The sequence below is a fragment of the Cupressus sempervirens genome, chromosome 6, assembly GCF_028749045.1.
Source record: "Cupressus sempervirens isolate cs-2001-9-10 chromosome 6, ASM2874904v1, whole genome shotgun sequence".
In the NCBI taxonomy this organism is placed as follows: domain Eukaryota; kingdom Viridiplantae; phylum Streptophyta; class Pinopsida; order Cupressales; family Cupressaceae; genus Cupressus; species Cupressus sempervirens.
This window is the reverse complement of record NC_143123.1, coordinates 699,784,026-699,810,401: the sequence shown is the minus strand read 5'-3', so window position 1 is coordinate 699,810,401 and position 26,376 is coordinate 699,784,026. Positions and strand designations below refer to the sequence as shown.

Here is a 26,376-nt window from a genome sequence, read left to right as displayed (position 1 = left end):
TCAGTAGATAGAAGACATCAAATTTTTAGTGGTCTTTTGGAGTCTATAGCTTGTGAAGCTGATAAAACCTTTGCAATTATGTACACTTTGAAAAATAATAGTTGAAGATGATGAGGCATAACACATTACAGTGGTTGTACATTCTCGTGTACATTGGAAAAAAGACATCAAGAGGATTTTGATACTGAAATCTTATCCACACAACCAAAAGGAAAATATGTGTTTGGCAATAGAATTTTCTGGTAAGAATGTTATTCCCTTCAGAATAATTAGATAAATAATGAACAGAAATTTGTTCAAGCCTTCATCTTATGAGGATGATGGCAATTGAATTTTTAGGTAAGAATGTTATTCCCTTTATAATAATTGGATAAAGAACAACTAGAAATTTGTTCAAGAACTCATCTTATGAGGATGATGTGCATGCCTTAAAATGATTATTGTTTTAGAAGTTCTTGGTGCCAATGAAAACTATCAAATGGTGTCATTCAAACTTGAAAATTTACTAGGTGATGAAGTTTTAAAATTGGGAATCTAAAACAATTATTCTATCAGATCTAGATTTCACCTCTTTTGTGGATCCAAAGGCTCAATCATATGCCTAAAAGATTGGCCAAGAGTAAACTGTGATTATATATCAATTGATTACAAAATGCTTAGTTGGGAAGAAAATATTGCAGCGATCAAGAACAAAAGTAGCTATTGAGAATTTGGTTATGAATTCTATTAAGAATGAAACTATTAACCAATTACTTAGGATTAAGAAACAAATCTTACCTAGTTAATGGAAAAGAGTGAGAAGAGCTTCTTGGACCCATGAAAAAAGTTACAAATAATGATTTGAAAAGCTAGAAAGGGGAAAGCAACAAAGGAAAGAAGTAAGATATGCATGAGAGCCTATGTCAGATGATGGTGATGATGATGAATACTCACCATCTATTAGTATCTCAAGTAGTGATAGAAGGTCTTTAGTGCACATGCACTCAAAAACAAAATTTTCAGATAGAGAAGTGATAAGTGTTGTGGAATTATCCATAGAGCAATATAAGCTCTATCATTGCCCCCCTCTCTCTATCCCTTGCATCTTGTTCACCCTCCTCTCTCTATATATCACAATCTCATTTCTTTTGGTTCTTCCTAACCTAATGGGGTTATGGAGAACTAGAAGCAATGCTTCTAGTTCTTAAAAAAATAGTCACATTTTGTTAATCATAATGTGACCACATTTATATTTGAAATTTGATCAGAAGTACACATAACATGATCACATTATATGGACTTAATTTTTTTTTCATGGTGTCCAACTTTTTGCACACCATCTTGGTGCATATGCTCAACAAGATCCAAATGTGTTGGGAGAGCACCTTGCTAGATTTTTCAAGCATTAGATCATTTTCCTATCTTCATTATCAAGAATGTTATGGTGCCATGGGAAGCAACAATCTACAACGAGTTAGATATTATAAAGACCATTTTCTCAAGAATGCTACATAAGCATAAATCTTAAATTGGGAATAACTCAAAAAGAAAATTCAAGGTTGAATATCACATAGACTAGCCAACTAATTAATTCTATTAAATAAATAAAGAAAAAAAACCATTTATCTGACCCATGTCTCAAAAAGATGCAATAGGAGCTTCTTGGTGTATATTTAGCAGATATTGCCCGTGAGGCTTGTGATTGCAGGTTATAGATTGGATATGTTGATGATGTGAGATTCACTTGGTTTACCTTTGGAGGCATGGATAGTTGGATGGGTTGGCACTTGTTGTGGGTGTTATTTCAGCTATGAATTTTGACAACTACAGATACATGTGATTACCTTTGGATCAAGTGTTTATGCTTGACATTTCACTAGGTACATGATTTTATGATTCTTATGTGTCTTGCCATGATTTTAGTCCCCCATATTTTTCAAGCTTTCAGGTCAAGTGCTAAGTCAATGTTTCATGTCTTGTCTTAGTATAGGTTGCCATTAGGGTTTCCTCTCTCATCTTTCCCTATGAGTTGCCTAGTGGGAATACAAGAAAAATGCAAATATTTTCAGTCATGCTAGGTGATTGGGATGGGAAGGGTAAGTTAATACATTCCCAAGATGAGAGAAAGAAACAATTATATTCATAAGAAATCTTAACTCTATGATCAATTGTTCCATTGACAACATGATGCAAATTGAATGGAAAGATTATGAGCATATCCAGAGAAAAATGGAATTGAAGAACACAAGGACCAAGAATAAAGAACATGTTACAAACATGTGAACAAGCTAAAGAATGATCTATTGAATTTGATGTGGAATAAGTACTGAAATATGTAAAATTATGGAAGAACATGGTCAAAGGTGGCAAAGACCAAATGTGTTCTCACATCAATGGCGCGGATCACATCTAAATGTCCATGTCCAAATTTGAAAGGATCGCATGATCGCACTTGGCTTTGGCTTAGAAGACTTTTAAGCTGTGATGAAGCAAAAACCTAAAGATTGCATGTTCACATGGTATTCAACTTAACTCAAGGTAAAGGTCACAAAGATGCAAAATATAGTTGTAGTTAGATCAAATGGGTTCTTGCACCATCATAGGTGATATAATAGTTAAGTCAATTCAAGTTGTGAGGATGTGATGATGAGCCCAACAATTAAGATTTAAGATTTCACATAGTCGCATGTGGTTAGGGTTAATCATAAGCCAAGGGTACAAAATTGTGAAAAGTAATCTAAATAGTTAAGTTTAAAAGAGTGCAACATCGCACACACTCAACCAAATGATTCAAGTTCATGTTGCAAATATGCGAGAAGCATTAGTAATTAATTTGAGAAGTCATCACACCATCGTAGGTGACACAGACAATTAAGCTTTTCAAGTTGCAAGCTTGCAAATGAAGTCAAGTTCAAACTCGAGGCAATTAGATCACAACATCATAGGTGGCAATAAAATCAAGACAAACAGTTGTGAAGATGCGACAAAGAAAACAAAATGACATGTGTTTACATGGGCCATCATATTCTATAGTCACCAAACTCTTCAGCCAATAAAATAGTGCCACTTGTCTGCCATGATGTACAAAGCTAGAAGATGGACCTACACTACAGAAGTGAACAAGAGAGTTAAGACCTTCTAATCTCAGCCGTCAAATCTTAAAGATCAACTCTTATCACAAGTTCATAGGTGATTAGAGATAACCCAGAGTCAACATGCCAAAGCTGCAAAAGCCATTGATCGCATGGTCACAGGTGGTTAGAAGTAACCCAGAGTTAGGGTCGTGACAGAGCAAAAACAAGGAATCGCTTGATCGCAAGCTTTCCCTATGGTTTAAGGATGACAATTGTGAAACCACGAAATGCCAGAGATGACTACTAGGCACATGATCGCAATAGTTAATTTTCAGTTTTCAAAAGAGTTGTCTCATTCAAGAAAATTAGAATAGTAGTCAGTTCAAGTTGTGAAGTAGTGAACACTTGAAGATCGTATCATCACACGTTGTCAATGTTAACCCTCAAAGAAAGCCATGAAGATGCGAAAGAAAGTTGCAGTTAGATCAAAACAATTATCACACTGTTGCAAGTGGTTAATGTTAATCATGAGTTAAGATTACGGAAGAGTGACAATGTGTATTTGTGTGTTCATAGGAGGTCAAAGTTAACCCTAAGTCAAGGTCACGAAGTGGCGAAACTCTTTTTAGCAACTTCATAGGGTTAAAGGATAAGTTAGAGCTTTGATTTGCAAACTTGCAAAAGATAGTAATAGTCAGTTTTAAACAATCATCACATTGAGTGACAGCATCATATGAATAATAGTTGCAAAGAAGCGACAACAGAAAAATTAATATGGTTTTCCTTCTTTAATCATGATCATTGATAGGAGATCGATGGTGGAGATTTAAACCTTATGTAATTGTTGAGATTCAAATTATATGAATTTGGCGCCAACATATCAAAGAAGAATATGAATCATTGTGAGAGTTTCTAGCCATTTCTACTTTCTTTCTCTGATGTATTGAATTATAATAGATGATTGTTGGATTTCTAAGTGATTCAAGTGCTCTGTTAATGTAACTGATGAATCTGTAACTGACCAAGAACCCAAAGAGGGGGCCTATATATGTAATTTTCTATGTTAATGGAAAGGAATCAATAATTCTATCCTACTTTTCCCCCTGCATTTCCAGATGTTGAGTGGGAATCGACGAGTTAGATGGAGTGAAGGATTTGTATGATGTTGTCAGTTAGGTAATGTGATGTTCTGATTCCATTTAGGACTAGCATTCCTAGATTTCTTTCATTGTCTCCTTTAGCTAAGCTAACCTGGTGTCTTAGAATAGTTTCTATGGGATTGTAGGACTGATGCATTTGAAGCTGTTAATTCCTTGTCAGATTCTATTTTGGTAAAGGTTTATCAGTAAAGGCAGATTCCATTTCATCTTTTATGTGCATCTCTACTCTCTCCCTCAATTGCATTTTAGTAGGACTAATCTACATTTAGATTAGAGTAGGAGTATTATTAAAAGAGCTTTAAGGTAGATTGTGATATCCATTCCACTAGGTGCTATAAGTTGTCCAAATCTATTTTTGCCTAGGGTGTTTGTATTTATGAGCATCTTGGTTTATCCTCTTCTTCTCTCAAGTTAAGAGCATACCCCCATCCCAATGATCTATTAAAAATGCAATGCATTGCATATCTTGCATATAAGGGAGTTGTACCTTATAATTCAGAAGGCAATGATATAACACATATAGTGACCCATTTTCTGGTGACATCCTTTTGTTCCTCACATTCTAGGCATCTAGAGTCCAGGTAAAGCCAAGTTAGCAAGAAGGATAAATTGTTAACCAATAGTTTTTGGTGACTCTTCTAGGGATTGGAATTTGAGACTAGTGCTTGGTTTCTCATTCTCAAAATTTTAAAGGTGTCTTCCCTAGGATGAAGACTAGTGACTCTATATGTAGGACCTATTCCCTTTGGTCTAAGAAAGTCTAGTGTAACTCAATAGCCATGCCAAATTCAAAGATTGGGAGAAGGCCAAGGCCTAAACCCACTCTCCAAGAACTTAATGAGATTAATAATAAGCCATTGCAAGAGCTCGTGCTTATATATAAAGAAATCATCTCCCATGTTTTCCAAAAGAATATTAGCATTAAAGATGATCATGTTTTTGCATCTCTGTGGAAATGTGTGTGCTCCATATTCTAGAAACTGAAAGACATGCAAAGAGAGGAGCTAGGATTGAAACAAGCAAGGTTGAAGCTCATTACTACTCTTGAAGAGCTTCACGTCATAAATGAAAAGGTGCTTCATGAGATTTTTGACTAGTATAGAGAAAGCATCTCTTATGCAGCTTGAGAAAACATTAGCATAGAAGATGATCATATGTCAAAGATGCTTTGGAATCACATATGTGCCCATTTCTGAAGACTCAAGGACCTACAAGAAAGTGAAAGAAGGAATTTGGAACAAGTATAGATAGTTGAACATAAAAAACCCTTGGTAAGGTTACCTGACTCTATTCCTTATGGTTTTTAGATGTTTAAAGAGTAGGTGAACATTCCTGATGTGAACACCAAGGAGAGGCCAAAGCCTAAGCCTACTCTTGAAGAACTCCATACAACTAAGGACAAGGTCTTTTAGAAGATCTTGTTGAATCTTGCAGAGAGCCTCAATAGAGGAGATGACCCCAAAGAAAGAAAGATAAGGGACCAACTCTGCAACCGATTCCACAAGTTGAAGGACCAACAAAAAGACAAGAGAAAGGAGTTGAAGTTGGAGATAGTATCTACACCTGATCATGAAGCCCCCATGGTAATGTCACCTGATTCTAGCTCTCATATTATTACAATTTTTGGTAGACAAGAAGCTATTCTTGATGTTATAGATAAAGGTGACAATACTCCATCAGAGCCCTCTGAAGAAGAATATTCCAATGATCATCTACCTACACTAGAACATTCCACTTGTGATCTGCCAATAGTTACAAATATGACTCTAGTTGAAGAAAGAAGCAATGAATTTTAACCCAAGGAATGGTTGTGTCAGCATGAGGAGGAACTTCACGAACCCACTGGTAAGACTCTTATCCTTGATAAAGATGTGATTGAAGAAAAGTGTCTTGAGATCAACTCTCAATTTGAAGAAGAATCAGTTCCATTGGTAGACAAAATTTTTTATTATAGTGAGGAAGAGGAGATTGTATGTTGGTCCTTGCCACCCCTCAAAACAAAAGAATCATTTGATGGCCCAAGTACAAATCCAAATTAGGTTAAAGAAGAGTCATTAATGGTTGAGTTTTCTCCCCCTTCTTTTGGGATTATTCCTATTGTTTTCATTTCTAAAGATGATAAGGATGCATGGGAGGATAGGGAGAATGGAGATTACTGCATAGCTGAGGGAGATTTGATTCTTGAATGCAATAAAGTGGGTACCCATCTAATAACAAAACTTGTGCAGGAGAAACCTTTATCTACCCTATTTGATGAAGCCTAGTTATGTGAGATTGTAACTGGAACTCCAATGCTAATCAACTTACTCTTAATAAGGAGGTGTGTGACCTTCTTCCCCTGCTTGGCACAAAAAAAGACCATCAAAAGAATAACATGAAAGGTGAAAATGAAGCAATCTATGATCATGCATGGTTGTTTGGACTTGAATGGATATATAGCTAACTAGTGCATATAATCAAAGAAACATGCAGAGTTGCCACAATGTTGCTGCTGCTACAAGTAGAGATCCTACTTAGAGACCAAAATCAATTGTGGAGGAAGGGATCCTACTTCAATCAATTAGTAAGTGGATTCACTTGAGTATCTTTTGTTGCTGGTTTCATAAAGTGAGATTCATCTCACCTCTACAAATATGTTAGGATAGGTGTGTGTTTAGTGTAGTTGTCTTTCCTTGCTTTCCTGCTTTCTATGTGTTTTCTATCCTTTGTGTTGGCTGCCTTACTTCCCTGCCACCCAAATGCATAATATCTCCCTATGTTACTTTAGACTCTGCAACCCAATGGACTAAGGAACTGATCTTTGTTTTTTGGTGTTTTCAGTAATAAAGGAAGTAGGTAGCCTGTTGCTTTGTGTGTTTTTGTCGAGCTTTTTGAGAAACCACAGATTACTAGGTTCTTGCCTAGGCACTAACATGCCTAGTTCCCCAGTTAGAGCTAGTTGTTACCATGATTTCAGTCCCCCGTATTTTTCAAGCTTTCAGGTCAAGTGCTAAGTCAATGTTTCATGTCTTTTCTTGGTATAGGTTGCCATTAGGGTTTCCTCTCTCATCTTTCCCTCTGAGTTGCCTAAGTGGGAATACAAGACAAATACAAATATTTTCAGTCATGCTAGGTGATTAGGATGGGAAGGATAAGTCAATACATTCCCAAGATGAGAGAAAGAAACAGTTCTATTCACAAGAAATCCTAACTCTATGATCAAGTGTTCCATTGACAACATGATACAAATTGAATGAAATGATTATGAGCATATCCAAATAAAAATGGCAGTGAAGAACACAAGGACTAAGAATAAAGAACTTGTTGCAAACGTGTGAACAAGATAAAGAATGATCAGTTGACTTCGATGCAAAATAAGTACTAAAATATGTAAAAGTATGGAGAACATGGTCAAAGGTGATGAAGACCAAATGTGCTCTCAAATCAATGACACAGATCGCATCTAAATGTCCATGTCCAAATTTGAAAGGATCATATGATCACACTTGGCTTTGTCTTAGAAGACTTTTAAGTTACGATGAAGCGAAAACCTAAAGATCGCATGTTCGCATGGTATTCAAATTAACTCAAGGTAAAGGTCATGAAGATGCGAAAGATAGTTGCAATTAAATCAAACAGGTTCTTGCACCATCGCAGGTGATATAACAGTTAGGTCCCTTCAAGTCATGAGGATGCAATGAGAGACTCGACAATTAAGATTTAATCTTTTGCATAGTCACATGTAGTTAGGGTTAATCATAAGCTAAGGGTCTGAAACCATGAAAAGTAATATGAACAGTTAATTTAAAAAGAGCACAACATTGCACACAATCAGCCAAATGATTCAAGTTCATGTTGCAAAGATGCAAGAAGCATTGGTAGTTAATTTGGGAAGTCATCACACCATTGCAAGTGACACAAACAATTGAGATCTTCAGGTTTCAAGCTTATGAATGAAGTCAAGATCAAATTTGAGGCAGTCATCACAACATCACAGGTAGCAATACAGTCAAGAAAAATAGTTGTGAAGATGCGACAAAGAAAACAAAATGAAACATGTTTACATGGGCCTGTCATATTGTATAGTCACCAAACTCTCTAGCCAATGAAATAGCACCACTTGTCTACCACGATGTACATAGCTAGAAGATGGACTCGCACTACAAAAGTGAACAAGAGAGTTAAGATCTAATCTTAGCTATCAAATCTTAAAGATCAATGCTTATTGCAAGTTCGCAGGTGATTAAAGACAATCCAGAGTTGACACAAAAAAGTTGTGAAAGCCATTGATTACATGGTTGCAGGTGGTTAGAAGTAACCCAGAGTTAGGGCCATAATAGAGCGAAAGTAAGGAATCGCTTGATCACAAGCTTGGCCGACAGTTTAAGGATGACAATTGAAAAGCCACGAAATACTAGACATTACTACTAGGCACTCGATAACAATAGTTAATTTTTAGTTTTTGAAAGAGTTGTTTCATTGAAAGAAATTAGAATAATAGTCAGTTCAATTTGTGAAGTAGTGAACACTTGAAGATCGCATCATCGCACATTGTCAATGTTAACCTTTAGAGAAAGCTACAAAGATGTGGAAGAAAGTTGTGGTTAGATCAAAATAGTTATCACACTATCGCAAGTGGTTAATGTTAATCATGAGTTAAGGTTGTGAAAGAGCAACAATGTGTATTTGTGTGTTCGTAGGAGGTTAAAGTTAACCCTAGGTCAAGGTCACAAAGTGACAAAATTCCTTTTCGCAACTTCACAGGGTTAAAGGATAAGTCAAAGCTTTCAGTTGTGAACTTGTAAAAGATAGTAATAGTCAGTTTTAAATAGTCATCGCATTGAGTGAAGGCATCGTATGAACGATAGTTGCAAAGAAGCGATAGGGGAAAAATAAAAAGGGTTTTCCTGCTTTAATCATGATCATTGATAGGAGATCAATGGTGGAGATTTAAACCTTCTATAATTGTTGAGATCCAAATTATATGAATTTGGTGCCAATAGATTAGAGAAGAATATGAATCATTTTGAGAGTTTCCAACCATTTATGCTTTCTTTCTCTAATGTATTGAATTGTAATAGATGACTATTGGATTTCTAAGCAATCCAAGTGCTTAGTTAATGTAACTGATGAATCTGTAATTGGCCAAGAACCCTAAGAGGGGGCCTATATATGTAATTTTCTATGTTAATGGAAATGAATCAAAAATTCTATCCAACTTATCCCTCTACATTTCCATATTTTGAGTGAGAATCAAAGAGTTAGATAGAATGAAGAATTTTTATGATGTTGTCAGTTAGGTAATATGATGTTCTGATTCCATTTAGGACTAGCATGCCTAGGTTTCTTTCATTGTCTCCTTTAGCTAAGCCAACCCAAGATCTTAGAATAGTTTCTATGGGATTGTAAGACTGATGCATTTGAAGTTCATTCCTTGTCAGATTCCATTTTGGTAAAGGGTTATCAGTAAAGGAGGATTCTATTTCATCTTTCATGTGCATCTCTACTCTCTCCCTAGATTACATTTTAGTAGGACTAATCTACATTTAGATTAGAGTAGGAGTAGTATTAAAAGGGCTTTAAGGTAGCTTGTGATATCCATTCCATTGGTTTTATAGGTTGTCCAAATCTATTTCTTCTTGGGGTGTTTGTAGTTATGAGCATCCTGGTTTATCCTCTTTTGCTCTCAGGTTAAGAGCATACTCCCATCCAAATGATCTATTAAAAACACAATTCATTGGATATCTTGCATATAAGGGAGTTGTACCTTATAATTTAGAGGGTAGTGATATAACACATATTCTAACCCATTTGTTAGTGACATCCTTTTGTTCCTCACATTTTGGGCATCTAGAGATAAGGTAAAGCCAAGTTAGCCAGAGGGACAAACTGTTAACCAACAATGTGATAGGTTTGGTGGCTTTCTCTTTGGATGAATTCTATGTATGTCCGATGGTAGTGGCATAATAGGAGGGGTGGGGTCATTCATGTTTGAGATGTTGGCTACTTTGATTTTGTTGCAGGTACCAGGATGGAGCACATGGTGTACTTTGATCCATGATGGTGAATGTGTTGGGAGGGATTGTTCTCTTGTTCGTTTATGTGGCTATGGATTGACCCTATGCAATGTATATAACAAGTGAGAGATTATTGAGAGTATGGGTGTTACACACATTGCATAATTTTGTTATATTGTATTATTTTATTTTATTATGTAATGTTACACCTAAGAGAACCTAGATGATGTGCAACATGTAGAGATTCCTATGGAATATCCTTAATGAGTTGTATTGTAACATTGTTAAAATATTTGATGTAATTATTTACTATTGGGGAAAAAGAATTAAATATTCAATATTAAATGTGGGTCAGTGGGGGTATGGTAGCGCATGGTTTTAGCATATGATTTATGTAATACCACTTGGTGGGTTTTTAAGAGTTTTTTTATTATATAAGCAACCACAAGGTTAGTTGTAGTTGCAAGGGAATAAAGGCAAGAAAGAAAAGTTGAGCAAGACAAGGCTTGACAGTTTAACCAAGAGAGCATTTGTGAAGGTTGGAAGCATGACATGAGATGTATGGATTTATGTTTGTTTACATGGATTGCTTGTTTGTGGCTATGGCTTTGAAGGCTTGCATGGTTGTATTACAATGGTGTTTTGTTGAACAATACATGGTGATTGATGCTTTTGGAGGCTAAATGTTTACCTTCAATGAGGGTTTCCTGCGATATATCTTGTGTCACATTTTATGGGTATGTTGTCTATTCTCTTGCATGTGGATTTTAAGTGTTTATTTTTATTTCAGATCTACAATGGGTTTCATGGAAACAATAATTTTTTGGTTTGCAAGTTTCCTTACAAAATTTATCAAAAAATTCCTAGACATTTAGGAGACATGACCAAATCTTTAACAACCTGTATATAACAATAAATTAACAAGAAAAGTTGCATGCAAATATTTAAATGAAAAATTTATCAAATGTTTAGCATGTTCATGTTGGGTTTGTATATGAGCAATGTTAGTATGCTAATAGAAACCAAATTTAAATAAAGCTTCTACAAACTAAACAAAATTCATAAACTTCAAGATAGACTAAGATGAGCTCTCAATTGAAAATATGAGCCATTAATGGGCTCTCTCAATGAGAAGCTCTCTTGTTGAGTGGCTTTATCTAAATGGATAGGATGTATGCTCAATATGCTTCCAAAGGCTTCAATGGATGATTGTGGATTTTTGGTGTGGATAGATGGCTTTAGTATGGATTTGGCTCTCAAAATAGCATTATAACTTTACTTCATGGATTGTGTTATTTTGCAAAGGGGAAGGATCCAATTTATAGGCAAGAGGCTTGAGGGATTGAGGGCTAAGATGCAAGGATGGAAAAAAGCTCATGGAGGGCTTAGATTGCATGAGAGGAGAGCACATGGATTGTGCTTTCTTACAACCAATCAAGGAGTGACACATGTCACATGGTGAGAGGATGGAGGAAAGGGGAAGGATGAGTCAACAAAGGAGGCTCAAGGGATAAAATCTTCATAAAGACCCTTCATAAGTGCTTTGTAAGAACATTTATGACTTTGTGGGCTTTATAAAGTTTTGTGGTTGAAGATATTTGTGAGAGATACCATGAAATTTGAATTTGAGGGTTTAGGGGGGTTTTAAGCTTTCTTAGGGTTGTAAAAATGATTAGAGGAAGGGTTAGAGATGGCTTAGGACTAGGCAAGTGGATGGCAAGTGGATTGCAATTAATGAGGGTGGGTGAAGGAGGAGATATTTGTTAACTTTGGCTTGAGTTAGCAAGTCTTAACCCATGTTTAGGAAATGTGACAAGGTTAGGAGGGGATTAGGATTAGGGTTAAAGACATCTTCTAGAAGAGTCTAGGCTTTGGATGAGGATGAAGACTTTCTAGAAGAGTCTAGAACTTCCTAGGATAAGATTTTATGAAATAAATAAAGTTTTATTTATTTCAAGGGTTTGGGTTGAGGAGATATTTATTAAAATATTTTTAATAAACATGAGGATTAATATTTAATCTTGATTAAATATTTTGAGTTGGGATTAGGGGTAGGAAATGATGAGATTAGCCTTTAATCAAAATTAAAGAAGGATTAGAAGATTTTGGAAGAGGTTATTGGTCTTAAGGAAATTGGCCAACTTTTGGAAAAAAAAAAAAAAAATTATTTATTTTGGGATTTTTGGTCAATTTATTAATTAAATAATTAATAAATAAGGAAATAATGTTTAAATAAGATTTAAACATTTTTGGGAGGGATTCCTTAATTAAATATTTTTAATTAAGATAAAGGGATTTAATGGCATAAAAATAAATAAATTAATTAAATAATTAATTAATTAATAAATGATGATGTCATCAGGAATTTTTTAGAAAATAAAAATACTTTATTTTCTAAAGGTTTTTTAGGTGTCTACATTTTGCCCCTCTTTGATGTGATGCCGCAAGTGGCATGACATCAAAGATAAGAAAATAAGATGCCCAAGGCTAGAGCAGAAGAGGAGAGAATGGACTGTGAGATGCCCCCTCAAGAAGGCGGCGAGGAGAGAAAGCGAGGCTCGACGACTTCTTGAAAAGTACAAGAATCCGAGATGAGCAAGAAGACTTAGATTTGCTTAAGAGAAGAGGTTTGGTTAGCTCAAACTCTCACTACGGGAGAATGATAAAGGGAGAATCAGAGGCACAAGAGGAAGCAAGCTTAAGATCTCAAGGATTGCAGAGGATGAAGGAGCGAAGCGCTATAAAAGGAATCCAGGATGGGGAGATGGATGAGGGGATTAAAAAAGCTGATGCAACAAGATTTCAAAGAGTCAAATTGGCGGAAGATGGGTTTCGGAGATCCCTAGGACTAGGATTGTGGATCTCGAAAGATGAGGCTTGGTGGATTGATTTGGATTGGTGGATCCCTAAGACTAGGATTGTCGATCCCTAAAGCTAAAGGTGAGGAGTGATTCAAAGAGATACTGATGCATAAGCTGGGGTAGGAGAGACGGATGTTGGATATGGATGGGGGATAATGGGGATGAAGGAAAACCATTGAAGCTTTTTGAGCGGGGGGGATACTTCAAAGAGAAGTACCACCATGTAGTTGAGCACTAGATTTGCTATAGGACTATTGGTTATTTGCCAAGGTTACCAAGAACATCAAGGCCTTTTCACCAACTGTCCAGAGGACTGACAAACTGACTCAAAAAAAATACGCAAGGATTGCCCCAGTATCACACATAAATCCCAGAGGAAGCAGTGTGGAAACGACACTGGGTAACCCACAAGCAGAAAAGAAAACAAGCAAAAGACATGATCAAGACCTTACGCTCTGATTGCCCCATTCACAGTATACCATGATATGGAAGATCGTGGCAACCTTGAGGAGGGAACAAGGAGATTTCTTGGAAAAGATATTTCAAGACCCAACAGGGAAGAGTCCAAATCAAAAGAAAGCGAAAATTCAAAAGAGAACCGTTTGCCAACGAGATGGGTAGGACGAGGTACTAACAGACCAAGATCAGACATGAGGAAAGCTATATCCTGCAAGGACCTATCGGAGAGCACCTAAGCTGGTGGATTTGGATGAGTGATGCGTCTGGCAAGCTGAACTAAGAAAGATAACACTTTGGTGATAGGAAATCTAGCTAAAGGATGCACTGGAATAGCTAACCAAGATGTGCGATGGGTGCAAGATGTTGATCAAGGATGAACTGACATGAACACTGGATAGATGCAATGGTACTAAGCTAAAGAGGATGTACAAGCTGACAGACCAAGATATCTACAAGTGAGCTAATCAAGATATGGTACAAGCTAACGAACCAAGATAGTTACAAGCAGGCAAAAGCTCAAGATGATAGGATAGCGGGATGGTTCGATGTTGTGCAAGATGCAAAAGCTAAGGGTGGGGTGATAGCGAAAGATATGGATTTGGAAGGATGCATCCAATGATGATGAGAGATTTTGTGACCAAGGATAGCTAGAGGAGCAGGATGAGATGGCTGGATAGGATGGTAGATAGCTAGGATTATGATGGATATAAAGAGATGACATTGGGTTTGCATGAGGATAGCCTAGAGCTAGATACCAATGACAAGGGAGGATGGACAAGATAAGATCTCCAAGGAATATAGTGCCCCCAATCAGAAGATAACATGCAGAAGGAGGTCTTATGATGGATGTGATAGGATTGAAGCTAGGATGGAAAAAGCTAAAGGGGCTAGGGAGATGGATGATAGCTGAGATGATTGGCTGAAGCTGCATAAGATTAGTTGATGGTGTGAGATGGAAGCTGGAGGATGGAGGATAGGTGGATAGATTGGAAGATGGAGGTGGATGTCAAGAGATGACCAAAAGCATGAGGGTGATAGGCTAAGCTGGGGATGGCAGGATTATGCATGACGCTTGTTTGCCAAGTTTTCATCATGGTACTTGTCCAAGGTGCTTGAATTGCCAAGTTTTCACCAGCGGACGCTTTATTTTTCTTTTCTTTTTTGACTTTTTGACTTTGGACTTAGCTAGAATGATTTTGGCTTTCTTCAGCTATTTTGGCTTTTTTGGGATTTTTCATTGGCTATTGGAATGTTCAATTTTGTTGCTAGCTGTTGGTACACCGGATGTGTGATTTATGCAATAGATCGGATTAGATGGGATTGATGGTAGGAGATGGAGGGATGAAAATGCTAAAAAGGAGCATGAGATGGGGATGCTTGCAAGAGCAACATTGACACATGTTGGAACGGGTGTGAAAAGAGCATATGGGGGATAGATGGTAGATGCGGGCGTGATGGAGGATTTGTGGAAGCGTGCTTGGGGATATAGGCACCCAAGATGGAGTTAGGAGATGGGGGACACGAGTCACTAGATGGGGGATTAGCAATGGTGGATGCCATTATGCATTGGGTTTCAAATTTTTTCTTGGGGATCCACATGGTTTTGGATTTTCTTTTCATAGGCTTTTGCATTGTTTTGCATTCTTTGATAGGATTTTTCCTTTTTGGAGTATGTCTTTTAGAATAGACATATGATTGCTTAGGATGTGGATTTTTAGCTTTATGCATTTTGAAGTTGGCATTCACATTGTTGTGGTAAGCTTTGGGAAGATGGTTAGGAGAAGCTTTGTGAGATGGAGAGGATATGAAAGAGCATGTAGGGGGATGATTATGGATGATGTGCCCTGATATGTGCCTTTGTTGATCTTGCATAGAAATGGATGGAATAGGATTCTTATGATGGCTGATAGGAGGATGGAGGATGGTAGATTTTGGGACATAGGGACCCAAAATGGATTTAGCGGATGAAGGGGGGATATGGTAGGTTGTTTTGGGTTGCAAAGATGGTGGAGGGAGGATGACATAAGATTTCTTGAAGGAGTGATGGGAGGTTGGCATGGTGGGCTTGGAGATAGGCTTGGTTTGGGGGTGTGGTGTACCAACACCTTTAGATGGTGAGCCTTTGGATACATATCCAAGACCATGAAATCATAGATTTTTTTGTGCAATAATAGGCTCTCTGATTCCTTGCTCTTGTGGTCCTAAACCTTGACCTTGATAATGCCATCGATTGAGCATTTGAACAAGCTGAGGAAACTTTTTGCTTACAGAAAATGGTAGAAGTAATTTATTAGGTGTATTGCAATGGGGAGATACTGTTCTTAATTCTTCTGCTGAGAGAGGGCCACCATGGATGAATGTAAGTGAACCAAGAGGGTATATTATAGATGGTGGAATAGCTTGGATAGGTGGTAAGATGGAAGCATGGAGCAAGGGAGATGGAAGGATAGGATCTTGATGTAGCTGGTGGGATGACAAGATATCTTGTAGTGGAGGAGATATGGCTTGAGGTTTTGGAGATGGAGGAGATGGTGACTGCACTATGGATGGAAGACATGGTATGATGATATCTTCATTTATGCTTTGGGGGATGTCAACATGCTTTTGGGCAGGATCTTGATAGGATTGGTTTGGAGTGGATGGTGCGATAGGATGTGGAGGGATGGATTCTTCAAAGGCAGCGGATGGATAGATGGGAGATTCAGTAGTGGAGATGGGTGAGTAGAAGATGGATGCATAAGGGTCATTATGAGAGATTTGGGAAATGCTTGGAGGCGATGTGGATAGGATTTGGAGGGATTTGACAGGTGGTGGGATTTTGATGCTTGCGGGAAGTGGAAGGATTTTAAGCAATTTGATGGATGGTATGGGGATGATAGCTATGAGAGATGGAGGTGATATTATAGATGGGGAAGCTTCATCACTGACTACTTCACATGGTTTGATTAGATGACATGGCTTATCGACTGTTGGAGGCAACTTTTCTTGTATTTCCTCTAGGAGATTCCTTGGAGACTCGTGTGTTAGAGGTGGAGGTAGATTGACAGGAATAGCTAGTATGATGGGGGTGGAAGATTGGAAGCTTGGTTGATTGGGTGATGGAGGGGAAGCTGGAATATCAGATGGCATGACTAGATAGTTTGGAATAACTCTTGGATATTGGGGGATGCTTGGGGGAATGTTTTTAAGGCTTTCAATATACCCTTCATAGTCAACAAGATTTTCATCATCATTGGAATAGGAGGTGGCGGGAGCAAGGACAATGTGACCAAACACATCATGATAGGATTGGTACTTCATGCTTTGATGATGAGTTTGATGGGGATGGGGTCTTGCGTATGGATGAACACGGAAGCTCATGGTTGGATTTGGGTTAAGCACAGATTTTGGATTGGCTGATGAAAGATTTCCTAGGGAGAGTCAAAGTTGCATGACAGACCTAATGAGGATTGGCTGGAGATTTTTGGCTTTCCTAGTGAGAGTTTTGCTTTCCTATGTGCTGGATTGGTGGAGATTGTGTCAACCTAAGAATAGACTAATGATCCTATGGGCATGACATGAGATTGATCACTTGTGGATCCCAACCTTTAGCTCAAGGTGATGAGGGATAACAGGTGACAAAGCTAGATTACCCTAGACAAAGCTCTATCAAAAGGATAACTGATAAAGGACCGCTCTGATACCACTTGATAGAGGGCCACACCACCCTAACAACTTAAAACCAAGAATGCAACAATATAGAGACCAAAAAAAAAATGCTTCACAAATAATTTTATTATACTTGAAAAATCCTTACAACACCCACAAGATGATATGACTTCTTCAACATAAGAGAAATCCTAAATAAGAGTCTTCACACCAAGAGCTTCACCAATAACTTCTACTTGAAGAGCTACACCTTTAGATTTTTCACACCTTGAAGTCTTCACGCTTTCTAGCTTCTACTTCTTAAGCTTCCACTTCTCAAGCTTCTCCTTGAGCTTCTCCAAGCTTCCCCTTGAGCTTCTACTCCTCAAGCTTCCCCCTTGAGCTTTATTTAGAAATGCTCATATGCCTTGCTTAAATAGGCACTTACCACCCCATGCATGACTTATCCACAACCTTCTATAATTCCTCCACAACCTTCTAGAATTACAACTAAGTGTAGAACAAGAATTAGTATGCAAAGAACATTAACAAATAAAGTAAACATTCACAAACCAAAAACTAAATTCACATATATGCTTAGACAAAGGAAGAAAACAAGAAGTGCAAACCTCACAAGAAAAAGCACTCCATGCTTTCTTGATTCTATAGATGTGTCCTTTTGCTGTGGATGTATGCTCAAGATGCTCAAAAGCTGCTTCAATGAAGATGGGTAATGGAAAATTGGTAGCTTTGTGAGCTCTCAATTTGGCATTATAAGGGTATGGTTGATGGCTTTGGTTCTCAAAATAGCATGGTAACTTTAGCTCAAAGATTGTTGATGAAATGGCTTGGGATGGGATTCAATTTATAGGCTAAGGGGTAGAGGGATGGAGGGCTTAGATGCAAGGATGGATGAAGGCTTAAGGAGTGCTAGGATGCACTCAAAGGAGAGCACATAGATTGTGCTTGTTTAGCACCAATGGGATGGTGACACTTGTCACAAGGAGGATGAGTGTGAGAGGGTAGGGTAAAGGGTTGGTTAAAGGCATGATGAGTGGGGTTGAGTATGTAAGAGGGATGTAAGAGGAATGAGTGTGGAAGAGGGAAGAGTGTGGAAGATGGATGTAAGAGTCATGAGTGGGCATGTAAGAGTCTTTTATGTTTTGTAAGAGCACTCATGACTTAGTGGTTGGGTTTTTTGAGGGGAGACTTTGGTTTGGATTAGGAAAGTCTTAAACTTGTTTAAGGAATGTGACAACATTAGGGGGTGAATTAGGCTTGGGTTTAGGATTAGATTAGGAATGTTAGAGATGTGCAAGTGGATGGCATTAATGAGGGTGGGTGAGTTAGTGGCTAAGCTTGGTTAGTATGGGTGGATGGGGTGGATTATGCTAAATGGAGGATTAGAGATAGGTTAGGGGTTTTTGAATTTGAGGATTTCATTTATCAAATAGATTTATTTAATAAATGAGGATTTTTGGAATTAGATAGAAGAATAGGATTTAATTGATAAATAATAGATTATTTGATTTATCAATTAGGACTATAGATGATTAATTAAATTAATCAACTAGGGGATGACAAAGGATTAATTAAATAGAAATTTAATTAATAATGCCTTTTTAGATAACTAAATAGGATTACTAAAATAGTGTAATCAAATTTAGGTGTCTACATTTTGCCCCTCTTTGACATAGTGTTGAGACAACACTATTTCAAAGAAGTTTGAATGAAGACGACACGAAGAAGATGTTTTAGCAACAAGGTTGCCCCAGTCTTGGATAAGAAGAGGAGAGACTAGACTTAGATGATGCCCCCTCAAGAAGGTGGCGGGGAGAGAAATGAGGCTCGACAACTTCTTGAAAAGTACAAGAATTTGAGATGAGCTAAGACACAGATTGGAAAAGAGAAGGGGCTGAATTAGCTCAAACTCTCACTACGGGAGAATGATAAAGGGCTATCAGATGCACAAGAAGAAACAAGCTTAAGACTTTCCAGGATTGGGGGGGGGGGTGAGGGAGCAGAGTGCTATAAAAGGAATCCAGGATGGAGAGATGGATGAGGGGATTAAAAAGCTAATGCAACAGGATTTCAAAGAGTCAGATTGGCGGAAGATGGGTTTCAGAGATCCCGAGGACTAGGATTGTGGATCTCGAAAGATGAGGCTTGGTGGATTGATTTGGATTGGTGGATCCCTAAGACTAGGATTGTGGATCCCTAAAGCTAAGCGTGAGGAGTGATTCAAAGAGATACTGATGCATAAGCTGGGATAGGTGTTGGATATGGATGGAGGATAATGGAGATGAAGGGAATCCATTGAAGCTTTTTGAGCGGGGGGATACTTCAAAGAGAAGTACCACCATATAGTTGAGCACTAGATTTGCTATAGGACTGTTGGTTAATTGCCAAGGTTACCAAGAACATCAAGGCCTTTTCACCAATCGTCCAGAGGACTGATGAACTGACTCAAAACAAACACGCAAGGATTGCTCCAGTATCACACATGAATCCCAGAGGAAGCAGTGTGGAAACGACACTAGGTAACCCACAAGCAGAAAAAGAAAACAAGCAAAAGACCTGATCAAGACCTTACGCTCTAATTGCCCCATTCATAGCATACCATGATATGGAAGATCATGACAACCTTGAGGAGGGAACAAGGAGATTGCTTGGAAAAGATATTTCAAGACCCAAAAGGGAAGATTCCAAATCCAAAAGAGAATTGTTTGCCAATGAGATGGGTAGGACGAGGTACTAACGGACCAAGATTAGACATGAGGAAAGCTATATCCTGCAAGGATCTATCAAAGAGCACCTAAGCTGATGGATCTGGATGAGTGATGTGTCTGGCAAGCTGAACTAAGAAGGATAACACTTTGGTGACATGAGATCTAGCTAAAGGATGCATTGGGATATCTAACCAAGGTGTGCGATGTGTGCAAGATGTTGACCAAGGATGAACTAACACGAAAGCTGGATAGATACAATGATACTAAGCTAAAGAGGATGTACAAGCTGACTGACCAATATATGTTACAAATGTACAAGTTTGTTCATGTTTTGGTTTTTTGTGAGATGGAAATGTTTGTGAAGGATGGGATGTCTATAATAGTTAATAGGTGGATAGGTAGATGGTTTGTGAAAAGCTTAAGGAAAATGGGATTCTGTGTGTGCATGTGATAGGATACAGGCTAGGATACAAGATTATTTACAAGCTGGAATATGGTACAAGCTTTGGACAAGATTCGGATATATACAAGGTATGGTACAAGATTTACAAGGTATAATACAAGCTTTGGTACAAGATTTACAAGCTGTACAGGAGGTATTGACAAGCTCCATCGGATTTTGGATATTTGATTGGAACACCAAGGGAACAAGCAGGTGTTTTATGGGATGGTGGGTGGATGGATGAGGGATAGGATAGTGATAGATAATGGATTAGTCTTTAGCACACAAGGCGCTTGAATTACCAGATTTTCACCAAGGTACCTATCCAAGGCGCTTGAATTGCCAACTTTTCACCATTGGACGCTTATTTCTCTTTACTATTTTTTTGTATTTTTCAAAAGCTGGGTATACCAAAGATCTTCAAGCATAGAACTTCTTGAGATGAATGATGTTAGTGGGATCATTCAAGAGTTCTCCTTCTGGTGTAGATAATTGATAGGCTCCGGAGCCAAAGGAGGCAGTAACCACATAGGGACCAAGCCATGTAGGTTCAAACTTTCCTTTCTTTTCTCGATCTGCTTGGACTTTCATATTTTCTTTGAGCACCATGTCACCTGGCTGAAACTGTCGTGGGAGCACCTTCTTGTTGAAATTCCTTTTGAGATGAGTTTGATAGACTGTGAGATGGTCATAGGCTTGTTGTCTCTTCTCGTCTAAGAGATCTAGCTGGGTGAGTCGAGCTACTATGTATTCTTCATCTGAGATTTTCCCTCGCAAAGATATGCATAGTGAGGGAAGTTCAACTTCTATAGGTAATATCACTTCAGCACCATAGACTAGGGAGTATGGAGTTGTGCCTGTGGATGTACGGAAGGAAGTTCGATAGGCCCATAGAGCTGGATTTATTTGAAGGTACCAATCACGGCCGGAATCATTGACAAATTTCTTTAGGATTTTGAGGAGGGTTTTATTAGTCGCCTCTGCCTGGCCGTTACCTTGTGGGAAACATGGGCTAGAAAAGCGGTGATGGATGCAGAGGGAAGTGCATAATTCTTCCATGTTGAGATTTTCAAAGTTACCTCCGTGGTCAGTGAAGATGGTGGATGGGATGCCGAAGCGGTAAACAATGTGGTACAAGATGAACTTGGAGACTTGAACTCCTGTAGCTGAGACTAGGGGGACTGCTTCCACCCACTTAGTGAAATAGTCTGTAGCTGTTATTATCCATTTATGTCCATCAGATGAGAGAGGTGTGATAGTTCCAACTAGATCAAGGCCCCAACAAGCAAAAGGCCAAGGTGGTGCAATAGGTTGTAGATCCTGTGCTGGAGCGTGCACAAGATTTGCATGCTGCTGACATGGGAGACACTTTTTGAAAAAGTCACAAGAGTCTTCTTCAATGGTAGGCCAATAGTAGCTTGCTCTAAGGATTTGTCGTGCTAGGACAATACCACTCGTGTGGGCACCGCAAAGTCTGGAATGTACTTCTTTTAATGCCATCGCGGCCTCATTTTCATCTAAACATCGAGAGAGAGTATCGTGATAACCCCGACGATATAGGGTATTGGCTATGATAACATAGCGAGATGATTTTTGAATAAGGTTCTGGCGTTGGGTGCGTGTGAGGTGAGGGGATATGATACCATCGTTAAGGTAAGCGTGAATTTCATGGTACCAAGGGGATTGGAGACCAACCAAGATACAAACACGGTTTGAATCCTCATTCGCATAAGTGGGTGTGAGGAGCTGCTCAACTAAAAATTCATACTGCGTAGCGTCTTGGGGAATTTCCAAGAGCTAGCCGATAGTGGCCATGGCGTCTGCTACTTTATTTTGCATTCGTGGCACTTGTGTAAACTGAAGCTTTGTAAAATGCTGGGTCATCTGATCAATTAGCTCTTTGTAGGGTAATAGCTTTTCATCTTTGGTTTGATATTCATTTAAGACTTGTTTGATGATGAGTTGAGAATCACCAAAGACTTGTAACTCAGTGATATTCTATTCTGCAGCTATCTTTAATCCTGCTACAAGAGCTTCATATTCTGCTATATTGTTGGTGCTAGGGAATTGTAGCTTGAAGGCTTTTGGAATGTAATCTCCTTGAGGTGTAACTAATAATATTCCTGCCCCTGATCCATGAGAGCTATATGAGCCATCAAAATAAAGCTTCCGTGGGGGTTGTTCTTCAATTAGGCAGATATGCTCATCTGGAAATTCTGTGAGCAAAGGATATGCATCTACTAGAGGTGCATCAGCTAGGTGATCTGCTATAGCTTGCCCTTTGATTGCCTTTTTGTCCACATACTGGATGTCAAACTCACTTAGTAGCATAACCCATTTGGCCAAACGGCCTGTAAGTGCTGTTCTGGAGAGCATATACTTGAGAGGGTCAATCTTGGAGACTAGTTGGATGGTATGACTTAGCATGTAGTGGCGAAGCTTTTGAGTTGAGAAAACAACTGCCAAACAAGCTTTTTTCATAGGAGTGTAATTGAGTTCATAACCAACTAGGGTTCTACTGATATAGTAGATGGCTCTCTCTCTGCTATAATCATCATGTTGTGCTAGAAGTGCCCCTAGAGCAGTAGGTGTTGCTGATATATACAAGATCAAGGGACGAACAGGAACTGGTGGAACAAAGATAGGGGGATTGGTGAGATACTGCTTGAGCTGATCGAAGCTGTGCTGACATAAAAGATCCCACTTGAAGTTCTCATTCTTCTTTAGCAAGTGTGAAAATGGTGTACACTTATCTGCAAGTTGGGAGATGAAGCGCCGGACAGATTGAAGTTTTCCCTGAAGAGAGCGAAGCTGTCGCAGTGTCTGGGGAGGAGGTATGTTTAAGATAGCCTTGACCTTTTTGGGGTCAATCTCTATACCTCGTTTAGAAACTATGAAGCCTAGAAGCTTGCCAGATGTGACCCCAAAGACACACTTCTTGGGATTTAGCATGAGATGATATTGGGCCAACCTATCAAAGACTTTCTCCAGGTCAGCAAGATGATCCATGAAGGTGTGAGATTTGACTAGGATATCGTCCACATAATCCTCCAAAATGCTATGGATAAGATCATGGAAAATGGCTGTCATAGCTCTTTGATAGGTAGCCCCAGCATTCTTTAGGCCAAAAGGCATCATGGTGTAGCAAAAGGTTCCCCAAGGGGTAGTGAATGTTGTCTTATGCTGGTCCTCTTCTGCAATCTTGATCTGATTATACCCAAAAAATCCATCCATAAGGGACAGAATTTCATGTCTAGCTGTAAGATCTACAATCATATCTATGTTGGGCAAGGGAAAATCATCCTTTGGACAAGCTTTGTTAAGATCTCTAAAATCAGTGTAGATTTTGATGCCACCAGAAGGCTTAGTGACAGGGACCATGTTGGAGATCCATTCTGAGTAGTCGATAGGTCGGATAACCTTAGTAGCTAACATTCTTTCTAGTTCAGCTTTGACTAGTAATGCCACCTTGGGGTGCATTTTTCTAAGCTTTTGTCTGACGGGCTTGATCTTTGGATCGACTGCAAGATGATGAACAAGAAGCTTTGGATCAAGTCCTGGCATGTCCTAATATGACCATGCAAATCGGCAAATGTTCTCTCGTAAAACCTCAAAGAGGAGGTCAGCTTGGTCTTGTGATAGGGATGCAACAATGTGAACAAGTCTAGGGATCTCTGAAGAACCAATGTTGACTTCTCTAGTATCCTCTATTAGAATAGAAGACACCTCTGGTCGATTATCTTGAGGAGGCAATACTAAATCCTCATGTTCTGCTTGTGGCTCTGGATTTTCTTGCTGAGGGTTTCTCTTCGCTGCCTTAGCTAGTCCCAAATTTACCTTAGTTCCAGTTTTGGGTGTATCAAAACTAGGTTGGGGATTTTCTCCAAAATACCCCTTGGGATCTAGCTTGTAGATGTAGGCAGAATCTGGCTATGTCTTCTTATGAGGAGTTTCGGCTCCCATGAATCTTAGAAGTGCTTCCTCTGATGCGAACTCATCAATATGTGTGACACTTGGTTGGTCCCAATCTATGAGTTGTGGATGAGCGAGTGGTAGGTCAATGAGATGGATGGATAGTTCTTGGAGAACAGAGTCTCCTAGGAAGATTTGGTCTGGGATATCGTCGTAGGCTCTCTTTTCAACTTCCTCGGGAATGTCTTTGATTTCGACAAGGTCGCGGTGGATGTTCGAAAAAGCGTGACCGTTCTCGTTGGTGCCCCTAGTTGTGGGTATGCCAAAGCCAAGACCTGACTTTGTTTCCCAATTATGTGCTTCGATGGGACATTGCATGCCCCTTTCTTCTGGTCCTAGTCCACCTCCTTGATAGTTCCATTTTTCAGTGATGAGCTTATGTTGTTGGGGATACTTCTGGCTGAAGTGATCAAGGCGTGCTTGATTTCTTGGAGGTGCATCCTTATGTAACCAATTGTTGATATCTGGAGTGAGCTCCTCATGAAGAGGCATTTTTGAGGACACAAAGGTGGTTGGGCCAAACCGTTTGTATCGAGAAGGTGGAATCTCCTTAGCCTTGTGATATGTTGGCCGTCCATGGGTCAAGTGGGATTGCTCCGACAGCAAATGCATCTGATAGACTATATTCTCCATAGCCTTTGTTGTTGATCTTTACGGTAGATGGGGTGGAGGCGAGGATGGTTTTTGCATCATTACAAGTGTGGGATGAGCTGGTGATGGATGTGCCGATGTCTATTCCAGGGCAATGGTTTGTATATGAAGCTTCAACTACATTGCAGTAAGAAAAGGGTTCTGGATTGGCATGGATGGTTACCTCAGTGCCCTGATGCGAAAATTTGATGCACTAATGGTAGGTGGATGGAATAGCCTTCATAGCATGAATCCATGGGCGCCTGAGGAGGATGTTAAATGGTAGGTTTAGATCAACAACATGGAAAAATGTCTCTTGGATGACTGGCCCAACCTTGATTGGTAGCAAAATAGTCCCTTCTGTGGTTCTTTCCAAGTTGTCATAAGCTTTGATGGTGATAACTTCACTGATCATATCTGCCTCAGTATACCCAGCTTGTTTTATGAATTTTAGGGTGCAAATGTTCAAGGCTGATCCATTATCTATCATTACTCTTTTCACGGCGAAATTGGATACCATGATGGCTATGCGAAGTGGAAGGGTGTGATCTGGCTCAACTGCGGGTATGTCGGTGGGTTTGAAAGATAGGGCACATGAGGATGAAAGGTGTCCAACAAGATTACGAAAATTAGTAGTATTGATGTAAGAAGGGACATGGGATTCTATGAGAGCACTGTCAAGGATGTCTTTGTACACAGGACTAGTGCGGAGAAGGTCTAAAATGGAGATTTGGGCTGGCATGTTCCCAAGGTGTTCCAAGATATTGTACCAGCTTTTTGATGGAGCTGATGGTGCTGATGAAACTGGTGGGCCTGTGATGTTAAATCGCGCTCTTCGAGTGGTGACCGCACACTCATTGTTTGGTCCTCGAATATTGATAACATTGACAGAAGGATCTTTCTCAGATATACAACCTATAAGGCTACCATAGTCTATATAGGATGAAGTGTGGTCATTGTTCTTCTCATGCTGTTGGTTTGGCTGGTGGTTGTTGGTGTTGTTTTGGATAGGTGCTTTTCCAGGATTTTGGTTGTTGTGTGGAGGAAAAGCATTTTGATAAATTTGTAAGCCTGCATTGGGAGAGGTTTGGGCACCAACAGTGATTTCCTTCCAATCAATAAGGTCATGTACATAGTCTTTCAGTTTCATGCATCTGAGGGTGGTGTGACCGTTTACCCTATGGAACTTGCAATACTCATTGTCCTTGTACCATGTAGCTTTGGATTGGCTTGGATCAATTTGTTGGGTAGGAGGAAATTTGATGAGGTTTTCCTTAGCCAATTTCTCAAAAATAACATCCAATGGCTCACCAAGGGGTGTATAGTTTCTAGGTGCAGGTTGGAATCTGGGCTTTTGCCTTGCAGCTACATTGATGGCATTAGCTTGATTGTTAGACCCTTGAAAGTTGGGTCTTGTATTGTGGTTTTGATAGCTTTGTTTATTTCG

At 39.0% G+C, this 26,376-nt stretch overlaps 1 pseudogene; it reads right to left on the bottom strand.

Annotated features, from left to right (window-relative positions):
- The window catches only part of LOC149554194 (putative anion transporter 5), a 58,564-nt pseudogene that overhangs the window by 13,017 nt on the left and 19,171 nt on the right, over positions 1 to 26,376 (bottom strand).